Below are 12,062 nucleotides of genomic sequence, written 5' to 3' on the forward strand. Positions count from 1 at the left end.
TCCAGCCCCTTCTCAAGTCAGCCAGCCAAGTACATGTCCACCATCACCTCCACCATCGGGCAAATTCCAGCTCCCATGCTATGACCTTGTGAAGACTTGCCTGCCTCTCCCGGCTCCATGCCACCTCCCCTCCTCTCTCTTCCAGAGCGCAGCCCTTTTCTACCGCATAGGCCCCTTGTCTGCATCTCACCCACCCTACTATACAAGTCTGTCTTACTCATCTCTGTATCCTCCACAACAAAACACACCCCCTGCACAAAGTGATGCTTACTATATATTTGGGGAGAAAGAAATGAGATTACAAAACACCTTTAAGAAAAGAAACTCAGTGCACCTATTTTTTCAAACAATTCCAGGCATCATAATCTTATTTTTCTATTATCCAAGATAATCACCATAACAATTCAATAAAGTCAGACTAATATTAAATTAAACAGCACTCTAATGGAACAAATATCATTTTGGCACATTTATAATGAGAGATCGCATGCCGTCAAGATTCACATTAGGAAAATATGAGGACTGTGGAATTTACTAGCTTCACCCTGCATGACTGGTTCTCATAAGGTTAAGCCTGACCTAAAGGGTCATTATCTTCCAAAAGGAATTAAGTTCTAAGAAAAGCAAGAAGAAAATAGAACTGGCTCTGAAATAAGTCCTACAATAATATATTTTGGGATACACAGTCCTCCTGAATCACATAATTTTAGATCTGGGAGGCACCTGAAAAAATAATTTAGCCAATCCTTTATATTACAGATACTATAAAATCAAAGCAATTTTAAACTGAGCTAAGTGACTGAGATATTTTTTAGAATATCCTGAGAAAAGGCAGAAACCCAACCTCCTGGCAAAGGACATCTGCCAGTATTTCTCATTTGCATTAACTTGTTAAAATCAACCAGGTGGGGCCGGCCCCGTGACTTAGCGGTTAAGTGCACGCGCTCCGCTACTGGCGGCCCGGGTTCGGATCCCGGGCGCGCACCGACGCACCGCTTCTCCGGCCATGCTGAGGCCGCGTCCCACATACAGCAAGTAGAAGGATGTGCAGCTATGACATACAACTAACTACTGGGGCTTTTGGGGAAAAATAAATAAATAAAAAATTATAAAAAAAAAAAAGTTTAAAATCAACCAGGTGATGAGCTCATGTTTCTGAATGAATTTGCCCCTCAGCAGTTTCTCAAATGGAGCTCATTTCTCTAAACACACTTTCCTCTTGATATCTCCTTTTCCCAGTGCACCTCACACTGCTGAGTTTCTCACTCCCTATAGGTGTAAACCGAGTATGAAAATGTACAATAGTGGGGCTGTTTTGTTTTTTTTTAACTACAGGCATTACTATAATCTCTCCTTCACGCAGAGCATTTATCAGAGGAAGGTGCGGAGGATCTTCTTCCTTTCACGGCTTTAGATGGTACGGAAATCACAGCAGAAAGCAGGGACGAGGACTGGCTGGAAAAGTGAAGGGGTGCCCGTCCAGGAAAGCAGTAGCTGTGGCTGTCAGAACTGAGGCATAAAACAGGAAATCACTATTTTATTCTTCTGGAACACTCAAATATAACTGTGTAACAGCTACACGGAACTTTTAGGATATATCTGTATAAATACAATTTCCTTGTCTTCCTAGGAAACCTGGCCAACCCAAATCTGGATCACATCTCAAGCAGCTCTGCAGCTGGTTGCTCACTGGCCATCACCCACTCGTGACTTTGCCTACATAACGGCCTCCTGTGAGACAGAATTCACAAATATTCGTTGCATTCTAGGAGAATGACGTTGTAAATCACATAAATACCACTACCCCCCATGCTGTCAAAACAGAGCATCCCAAGAACCAACTCACATTTACCAGTGATGGATCCCCGGGTGACCACAGACCTCCTCAGAACTCACACCTGCAGCCCGGTCTGCCAGCACTGCTATCACCTGGCTCACTGGCACCACACATGCCAAGGACGCATGGATTAGGATAAAGGCCTTAAGGAGCAGTGCTGACACAATTCAGTTCCTAACGCTTATGTCAGAGGTGGCCCAGCCCTGGGTCAGGAAATAACACTGATACTAGACCCCAACAGTAAACATAAATATCTTTGGGAAGTGGAGTTCCTTTTCCAACCCTAAAATTAATTCCTGAATTATTTTACTCTTTTCCCAGAACCAAACAGAAATAGGTGGAAAATAATTCCAGAAGGCCTAGAGAGTATGCAGATCCATTATTACTTAAATACAATGAATTAAAAAAGATTTCGAGAGAAATAAGATCACACTCTAGCAACACATGAAACTTTCTGCACAAGTACATCACAACTATGCACTTTTTTTTTTTTTTGGTGAGGAAGACTGGCTCTGAGCTAACATCTGTTGCCAATATTCCTCTTTTTTTTTTGGTGAGGAAGATTGGCCCTGTGTTAACATCTGTGCCAATCTTCCTCTACTTTGTACGTGGGTCACTGCCACAGTACAGCTTGATGAGCCGTGTGTAGGTCCACACCCAGGATCGAAACCCGTGAACTCTGGGCTGCCAAAGCAGAGCACATGAACTTAACCACTCTGCCACCGGAGCCAGGCCCTATGCACTTTTTTAAGGGAAAAGAACATACGTGTGTGCACACACATCACACATGTGCTTGGTCCATACCGTGGTGTGGCTGCTTTCCTTGCAGCTCCTGGAATCAGTCTCCTGCATCACATCTTCTACGTCCTGACACTTTTCCACAGTGAACAAGTTGGGAGATGGGGAGGTGTTCAATGCCTATTTTAAGGCAAGCAGCTTATAGAGATAAAAAGCAAGCAGTTGATCAAAAAGGAGATTTTTTTACATTATTCTGAACTTTTTCATACAACACTAGAGAACAAGTTAAGTATGACATTATAAGAAACGCAGAGCACTGCCAGGAAAAAAAAATTTTTCTTAATTCTGTTTCTTCCTACTTTAGCCACTCAGGCTATTTCCATCATATTTCTCCAACACTTACGCTGCTGTCGTCTCTAGTGGAGGTGCCCTACCCACCCAGTCATTTGAAAAACTTCTGCAAAAGAACCAAAAGTATAACCATCTTTGCCAAAAGCCATTTAGATTTTTGTCCCCACCCTAATATTTGGCTATTTGTCCTTATTTCTCGATCTCTTTCCATTCTTCCTCCCTTTCCTTCTTCCCCCACCCACAAATATATCCTAGCAATTAAGTTATTTCCTTTCTTCCCCACTCCCTACCCTCAGATTTTCAACACTAAATTTCTTCATTCCCCTCATTCCACCTTCAGTTTTCCCTCAAGATACAGAAAGCCAAGAAATGAACAAAACAGTCAGTGAGCCTTCAAATGCAAAATTTAATATGCTGAAGACTTCCTGTGGAGGGATTTTTCCAAGAAAAACAAAAGCTAGGATTCCGCATCACCTATTTTTCAGACATTCCTCCTATCGCACCAAAGTCACTTCAGCTGTTTTACATAGTTTCTTCCAGATTGACAGAGGTCAAACGGGTGAGGGTGAGTCTGAGGCTGCGTGTGCCCGTAAGTTATGTGAATCCATAACAACTGCCTCAAAAAGGACATCTAATTACCTGTTCACCAAAACAAAAAAATGTGCAAATCACGCTAGACTTGCTTTTTCTCCAGAGATATTCCTGAGATGTGGCACCAGCGCGACCATCAACTCACAGAGAGAAGGGAAGAGGCCATGTTCCCTAGTTCGCCCTGATGTGCTCAGAACCTTTTCAACAAGTCAGAGTAATAACATGAGACCCTACACGGTGCTCTGCTAGTACTACGGAGACAAGCAAAGCGGAGGGGAGAGAGAGGCAGGAAGGAAGGAAGGAAGGGGAGGACAGACAACATCCTCGTCCTTGAGGAGCTCATCTCCTAGACTAACACACACAACCCTGTGGAAAGCTGACATGCACAAAACGCTCAAATTTCAAGACAACGGTGGAAGAAATACCATGGGGCTGCGAGCAACTGCCAAAGGAATTACACAGCTCAGAATTCCTACAGGCACTCAGCAAAATAAGGCAAGTATATTCCAGAGTAAAAGAAATTTGGCATATGAGATGGTAATTAACAGTTTGGAAAACCGCTAAAAAGTTTTAAGAGATTTATTGGTTTTAACGTGGCGGAAAAGAAAAACTTCAAATATGCTTCGGCTTATGCTAAATGTAAAACATACATTTTTAACCTCCACTCCTTTCAGGTTCACATCAATCCTAAAATAGCAGAAATCTAACCATATCATAATGGTTTTCAAACGTCTCCAAATCACTTGACGCAAATTAATTTAACTGCACAGGTGTGTCTGGGTAGGCTCAGTGTTTCACTTTTTTTCTTACTCTAAGTTATAGTTGGACGGATTTAACTCTTTGGGGCAATGATGTCTAATTTATCCCAGAGGATAAAACTTCACAAATTCTCCCCAGTAAATAGTGACATGGGCAGAACAGCAGAGTGAAAAGTCTCCAGTTCTAATTCCAGCTCCAAAAGTACCAGTCATTTTGAGCAAGTCATTTACCTTCACTTTATTAAATTTCCTCATCTATAAAATAAAGAGAGGGAAGACCAATTATCTCTTAAAGCGCCTCATAGTTCTAAAACTCTACATTTTTAAAAAAATTACTTGGCATGGCAAACTGTAGGCAAAATAAAGTCGAATGAAAATAGACATCAAAACCAAACATACAGGGGCAGGCCTGACGGCATAGTGGTTAAGTGCACGCTCTGCTTCTGCAGCCTGGGCATGAACCGACACACCACTTGTCAGGCCATGCTGTGGCAGCGTCCCATGTAAAGCAGAGGAAGATGCACACAGATGTCAGCCCAGGGCCAGTCTTCCGCAGCAAAAAGAGGAAGATTGGCAACGGATGTTAGCTCAGGGCTAATCTTCCTCACACACACATAAAAAAAAAAAAACATACAGTAGGAGCCCTACTTTGTGAAATGTATGCAAATATGCATTTACTGAAGTACTCATTCTATAAGTTACGAATGCAGGGTACAAGGATAAAAACAAAATATTAATAATAATTACATCTATAAGTGGACATAAGGCTGGCTTTTATTATTCAGGTTTCTCTGTATTCCAAATTTTATTCAACAAACATATAAATTTATCATAAAAAGATCCAATCCCTTGAATCCAAGCTTGATATTTGGAATCACAGCTCTTCAGCCTCTAGGAAATAAAAGTTCCCTTAGAAACACAACAGTCGGGTCTTCAATTAGGGGGAGGGAGAGGGGGACACCCCTCAACTCTGTTTTTCCACAGCTCCTTTTCTCATCTAGTCTGAATCCCCTCTTCCGTCCCCACCCCTCCCCACAAAAATCTCCTGGGAGTGACTGAACGCAAGTAACCTAAAACTGGAATTTTGGGGGCTGTGTGGTTTTCAAAAAGCACTGTATTTTCATCTCCCCACCTCCACACACACACCCAGAGTTGGATTTCACACTTACTTTCGAACATAATCTCAACGCAGTACTTAAACGTCCTATTAAAAAAAAAAGCACAGACAGGCTATATCGGAAAAATCGAACCATTTGGCACCTATGGCGGTGATGTCATTACCAGCCATGGCTCTGGACGGGCTCTGGAATGCAGCTGCGGCTGGAGTCTCTGAGCCCACTCAATGCTATTGAACATAAAAACCCAGTCCTTCCTGGCCCCAGAAAACCTCAGTCACCCCTAACTGTGCTCTGCTTGGGAAGCCCTGTACGTGCAACTTTTCACCTTTAAACTCTTTATAGAGCACAGCATCACATACGTCAGAACCATCCTTGGCAGACCCGACTTCAGCTGCTGGAAACCTTTATTTACTATCTGGCAGCCTGAAGGACCAATTCTGCAGGCCTGCCTGTTTTGTTGGCAGACCCCGACTCTGATATCTGTGTTCCAAAAGCCTGATTTGGAGTCACTGGTTTGAAAAAAAGAACCATCCATAAAGCCCAACCCCAGCGGAAGCAAGGGCCTGGTTGGGAAAGGGGTGGGCACACGGGGGAGTGAGATGGGGACTACAAAAGTGAAGTCGATCCTCATTCTGGGGGATGAGGGGAAGGAAATGTAACACCGGCTAAGCATACAGATAAATTAATGTAGAATGACGGTCTCTGACACAAAGTAACACTCAATGAATGTTAGCTATTATTATTATTTTTCCCCACAGAAACAGTCATTAGGGCGAGTACTAACTCCCTAAGCCTACTTAAGAAGGTCTAATTAATCTATAACGCAGCTGAAGGTACTGAACACTTACTTCTACATTTTAACAACACTTCTAAGGAAAACACACAATAAGCAGGAGTTTGAACTAAAGCAGTTGCTCCCAGGAAGAGCAGTGGGAGATGACCCTGTCTGCCACCCTCCATTGGTACTGGACAGTCAGTGAAGACTCCCTGCCCCACCACTCCCGCAGCCCCGAGACGGGCCCCTGAAAAGGGGCCGAGGCGGGAACTCTGGGAGCCTGCACTGAGGGCTCCGGGACGCCGGCCTCCGCCCAGACCCCAACTCCCCACTCCTCCCTCCACAACGCCCTGGTCACCGCCCCTTCTTTTTAAGAGCCACAGAATGGAGCCTCCTGCCTCCTGCTGCCAACACCTGACCAATGCCAACACCTGACCAATACGGTCCAGTGTGAGGGAACCCAGACTCCCCACCGCCCAAGTTCAGTCTAGGGAGCAACACAAGGCCTAACAACCTCCTCTCGTGCCTTTACCACTCATCACCATGGGAGATGGAGGAGGAAAGTCCTAGTACACGTCTGCTTTTACTAACGTTCTAAAGGCAAGGCCAAAATTACACTCAATGCTGATGCTAATTTTTTTTATACCATCAAGACCACAGAAGGAGGAAGAAGCTAGAACTTTTATATCTCACAACTCCCAAAACTGTGCCTATTTGATCTTTTACAGAGCTTTGTTACCGTCATAATCCTCTAAAACTTAATTTTCAATTATCTAATGCTGATTATGTGCTTTGTGGTCAACCCATAATTGTCTAAGTCGCAGAAAGCTCTCCCTATGACCCAAAGCACATCAAAAGTCCCCTCTCCCCACCCAGCTTTTACAGAATCACAGGATCTTAGACGACCCAGACCAGCATTTTTCCCATCGATTTCCCTCAGTCTGACAGCGAAGCTGCAGACACCCAGTGATGAGCCAGAAGCACAACCAATATCTGGGCGACACTTTTCCCCACCACCCAACGTCTAAAAGTCTTCACTGGGGGTGAGGAGCTGAATCCCGAGCCTTCATATGTATAATCATTCCAAACCTAAACAGTTGTATTACCCACACCCCTACTCCTTTCTCTAAGGCCCAGAGCAGACAAGTGTGTGTGTGTCTGTGTGTGTGTGTCTACTTAAAAAGAAAATCCCGAAGATCCCGCCCTCCTCACCCTCTCAGTTACCCATTCCCACAGTCACATCCCAAGCACTGGCTTTCAAATTTTTCCAACTGTGACCCAGAGTAAAATATTTACATCCCAACCCAGTTCACAAATACACAGTAAACACACTCAGTTTTAATGGAAACAAAGTTTTCAAATGACTCTGTGTGATCCACTCTGACCAGGACGAAAGCCTAAGCTTAGGCAGTTAGTGCAAAACCCAGCGCTGCCCCAACCAGGGTGCCTGCCCCATGCCTGCAGACCACCTCAGCCAGAAGAAGCCCCTCTCCTCTCATGCTCTTGTTCTCTCCCCTCCCGAAGGGGAAGCTCTGCACAGCACAGGATCGCAGCAATGAGGTCTACCCAAGGCACGATTATTGCTAATGGAAAGCTTTTCCCAAAGGGCAAGTCTTCTTTTCTTAATTCACGTAAAGGTTCTGTCTAGGCGAGAAAGGCCTGAATCTCCTATTGTTTATTCTGTTTTCTAAATGCCAGTCATGGCCTTCCTAAAAGATTTCTTGAAAAATCCTGCCCTAGACCTACAATCCTACCATTACCTCAATTTCATGTAAAACAGAACCCCTGTTATCTTCTGTCTTTCCAGCTCAATCCCTCTTGAACCCCAACTCGAACAATTCTTCGACCGTGAGCAGCCTGTGCCCCACCACCTTCCCACTGCCCTGTCTTCATCACCCTCCTTCAGGGGCATGGTGTCCAGGGGCCACCATTACACCCTAACTCCCAGCCACTCCAGTCTCCAGCACATTCGCCTGCTCAAGTTCCAGCTAACTCGGGCCTTACTGCAGACTCGCACCCAGGCAGCCAAGTAAAAATAACTATGATCACTTTTCTCAATTTAAATTCACAAACTTGAACCAGACTCTTAGAGATCTCCAGAAATCCTACAACAGTTCCCTTGTCAACCCCACACTCCCACTCTCCTGGACATAGATTTCACGCCTGTACATAAAGCAAAACAACTACACACAAAAAATCTATGACACTGGAAATTAGATCTTCCTATGGTCTCAGCCACAATCTAGCTACAGCTGTCCTCCAGTAAGGAAAACCTGGTATTGTTTAACAAACTCAATGTTACAAATAAACAAAAGTTATGAGCCATTCATAAAAACAATCTGCACAGTACAAGGCTGACTTCCAATACTGATAAGTTTAAGGTCACTTAACCATTAAAGAGCAAAAGAAAAAGTGTATTTACTCTCAAAATGTACTCTTGTTTTCTCTTCTTTTATGAAAATGTTTGGTAATAGTCTCTCTTTAATTCTCTTACCAAAGTAGTCCATGTGCAACTCTGCCCTGCCTCTCTAATCACTGTCGGGCATAAGGGTTTATTGTCCAAATATAATTTGTTCAACCATGCAAACACCTGTGCAATCAGGCATGTTCAATTTGCAAGGGACAAGTCCAGTGACACGGCCACAGTGATAAGCACTGGTGCCCTGCTGGTGGGCCTTTTGCTGAAAGAAACAGCTTTTCCCATGATAATCTCTATTTTGAATCAAAATGTCTAATAAATGCTTTCATCTAATTCAACAGAAAAATAAAACACAGGCATTATAGAGTTGCTATTACTCTAACCCAGGACACTAATGGTGACATTAATGCAAAGAATAAACCGCAGAGTAAAATGAAGTTACGTCTCTTGAAATTCAAGGGCCAGCAGAAGTGAAGGCTAAAGAAGCATATCTATCCCAGGAGGCAATAATGGTCAATGTGCTACACGAGGGGGCCACAGGAAATCCTGCAGGACTTCTCGGGTCGTTTCTATCCCTTTTATTAAAACTCAGCTCTTCCTGGAGGGGGGAACACACGACTAATGCAGTTGAAAATCCAGACTGAAATTACATATGCCAGCAAATAGGCAGATTATATTCCAGAATATGCAAAGGCTGCAAGCCCTTCAGAGCAAGAAGTTAAATTAGCTTGGAGGAACCTCGGGTAGAAGACACGAGCACCACTTGGGCGGATCTGGCCAACGCCACGAGCCAGCCTACCAGCCTCACTCACCCAGACTGCCAAGATAAAAAAAAATGTGCACAAACCACACCAACATGGTCATGCTAACGTGACAATTCCTACCTTCACTTACTTGGGCTCCTTTCTCAGCACCCTGACTTTCAAATGCCCTAACAAACATTTTCTGTTATTTAGTTTTAAGATCGCTAAGATATCTGCTTCTCCTCCTCCACCATTCATTCCCTCAACACTTAGGGAATGGCCACTGTGTACCCAGCACTGTGCTGGGACACCATAACCTAGTAAAGGACACGGGGGAGAAGCCGATGATTACAATTCACTCTGAATTAAAGGATAATTCATAAAGCAATCTGCAAAAGAGGATAAGAGCAGAGAACGAAGAGAGATAAAGCTGGAGCCATCTCTGGGGGAGGAGGGAGCAGAGAAAGGAGGTGCAGAAGCCAAGGACGTGCAAAGGTGTCAAGACACCACCACAAGCTGCTCCTTTCAACTTTCAACATTTAATCAAAAATCACAAGGGTCAGGCCCAAGACCTCAGAGTAATAAAATGCAAAAGTCAGTCAATTTCTCTACTAACACGGTAGCTATTTGATAGATACTGGACCCAGAGATTTCTTCAAGATTATCTAAAAATTCCATTTATCCATTGTATTTCAGTTTTCACTTTACAAAGCTAATCAACACTTGACTCTAGATATGTGTGGACCTACATGTATCATTCACACCACCTCCTCTGGTACTCAATATAATTATGAGAGGCACACTAGGACCAACCTTCAACCCAGTCAAAACTTGGGTGGGTCTCTTTCATTCTTTTGCTTCTCTCCCACTCCAAGGCAAGGTAGTTCATGTACCATTGTTTTTTGTTTTTGTGAGGAAGATCAGCCCTGAGCTAACATCCATGCCAATCCTCCTCTTTTTGCTGAGGAAGACGGGCCCTGGGCTAACATCTATTGCCAATCCTCCTCCTTTGTTTTTTCCCCCTTTTTCTCCCCAAAGCCCCAGTAGATAGTTGTATGTCACAGTTGCACATCCTTCTAGTTGCTGTATGTGGGACTCGCCTCAGCATGACCGGACAAGCGGTGCGTCGGTGCGCGCCCGGGATCCGAACCTGGGCCGCCAGTAGCTGAGCGCGCGCACTTAACCGCTAAGCTACGGGGCCAGCCCCCTCATGTACCATTCTTAATAGGCAGTCAATTAATCGTGGCTAAGATAATGGCAGGTAACAGTTTAAGATGTGATCTCTTCTAAGTCAGGATAGGGGATGAAAGCAGGAGGCAGCTGAAAGAATCTAGCGTAAGGTCAACTTGTGTTATTTGGCTTAGGGCTGGTGAGCAGACAGATGGATAGCCTCTTCCTCCACCTCTAGAATAGAGAAGAAAAACTCGCCTAGTTACCACTGAGTTCTTTTGTTGTTAAAAAAAAATCTCACGAAGACAAACAGTTTCTAGTTAATTAGATTTGGTCTGTGCCCTATGTTAGCTAGAAGAGGGTTTTTCAACCTCTGCACTATTGACATTCTGGCCAGATAACTCTTTGTGGTGAGGAGCTGTCCGGTGCATTGTACGATGTTCAGCAGCATCCCTGGCCTCTGCACACTGGATGCCAGTAGCTCGCCCTCACGTCGTGGCAATCAAAAATGTCTGCAGACATTGCCAAATGTACCCTGGGGGACAAAAATCACCCACCCGCCCCCGCCCCAGTTGAGAACCACTGTGCCAGACTGTGAGCATCATGCTATTTATTAAACATACAATAAAGAAGAAACTGATGTTGATGAACTGGACAAAATATTAAGAAAAAGATTATGTCTTAACCAGCTATTTTCTGCATTTTAATGAAAAGCTAACAGATATCCCCGACAGAAGAGAGTGCTCAAAATTAATGCCAAAAAGGTCGAGCAAAGTCTGGAACACTTAAGTAACAAGTACAGCACACAGATGCTCAGGTGTGGTGGAAGCTGCCACTGAAAAACAGCCTAACGCTATTTTTAAAAATGCTAAAATTAAATCAAACCAAGTCTATCTTCATTCCACATATCCAAGCCCATTCTACCAAAAATCTTTAACAGATTTTAATTCTACAAAATGAATATCTAACACAGTAATTATTTTTTTTTTTTAAGATTTTATTTATTTATTTTTTCCCCCCAAAGCCCCAGTAGATAGTTGTGTGTCATAGCTGCACATCCTTCTAGTTGCTGTATGTGGGACGCGGCCTCAGCATGGCCGGAGAAGCAGCGCGTCGGTCCGAGCCCGGGATCCGAACCCGAGTCGCCAGCAGTGGAGCGCGCTCGCTCAACCACCAAGCCACGGGGCCGGCCCACACAGTAATTATTTTGAAATAATTAGAAACACAGAGACCAGACTACAAAAGCCAGCAAGCGCCAACCATTTTCTAGGTCCGTGACACGGACCCTCTCTAAGCTGTTTCCCTCATCCAGAGAAGGGGACGACATAACGGTACAGGGACGTCAGCATGGTGCCTGCCCGCTGGAAGTACCATTGAGTGGGATCTACCAGTCGTTTCACATATATATATTTTATAAACATACTTCTAATACAAAATGGAACACAATGCCCAAATGAACTAAGAAAACACCCTTCTAACAAGTTAACTGAAACAACCCATTCCTGTAAAAACACACACCTTAGATGCCAAGATTTACCTGCACTTTTCTAAGGCAGGAGAAA

At 44.0% G+C, this 12,062-nt stretch overlaps 1 protein-coding gene across 21 annotated transcripts in view; it reads right to left on the reverse strand.

Moving 5' to 3' along the window:
- Positions 1–12,062, reverse strand: part of EPB41L2 (erythrocyte membrane protein band 4.1 like 2) — a 213,617-nt gene that overhangs the window by 151,894 nt on the left and 49,661 nt on the right. Inside the window, exon 1 of one of the 21 annotated variants that reach the window (XM_087444097.1) lies at positions 2,642–2,733. The exons of 19 other annotated variants lie outside the window; for them this stretch is intronic. The gene's annotated coding sequence lies outside the window, so the exon portion shown is untranslated. Of the gene's footprint in view, positions 1–1,342; positions 1,362–2,641; positions 2,734–12,062 lie in introns of those variants that run through there. One more of the 21 variants, XM_087444095.1, reaches the window with a different exon arrangement.

This window comes from Ceratotherium simum, chromosome 19 (genome assembly GCF_057802395.1).
Source record: "Ceratotherium simum simum isolate JZ-2026a chromosome 19, ASM5780239v1, whole genome shotgun sequence".
Classification (NCBI taxonomy): domain Eukaryota; kingdom Metazoa; phylum Chordata; class Mammalia; order Perissodactyla; family Rhinocerotidae; genus Ceratotherium; species Ceratotherium simum.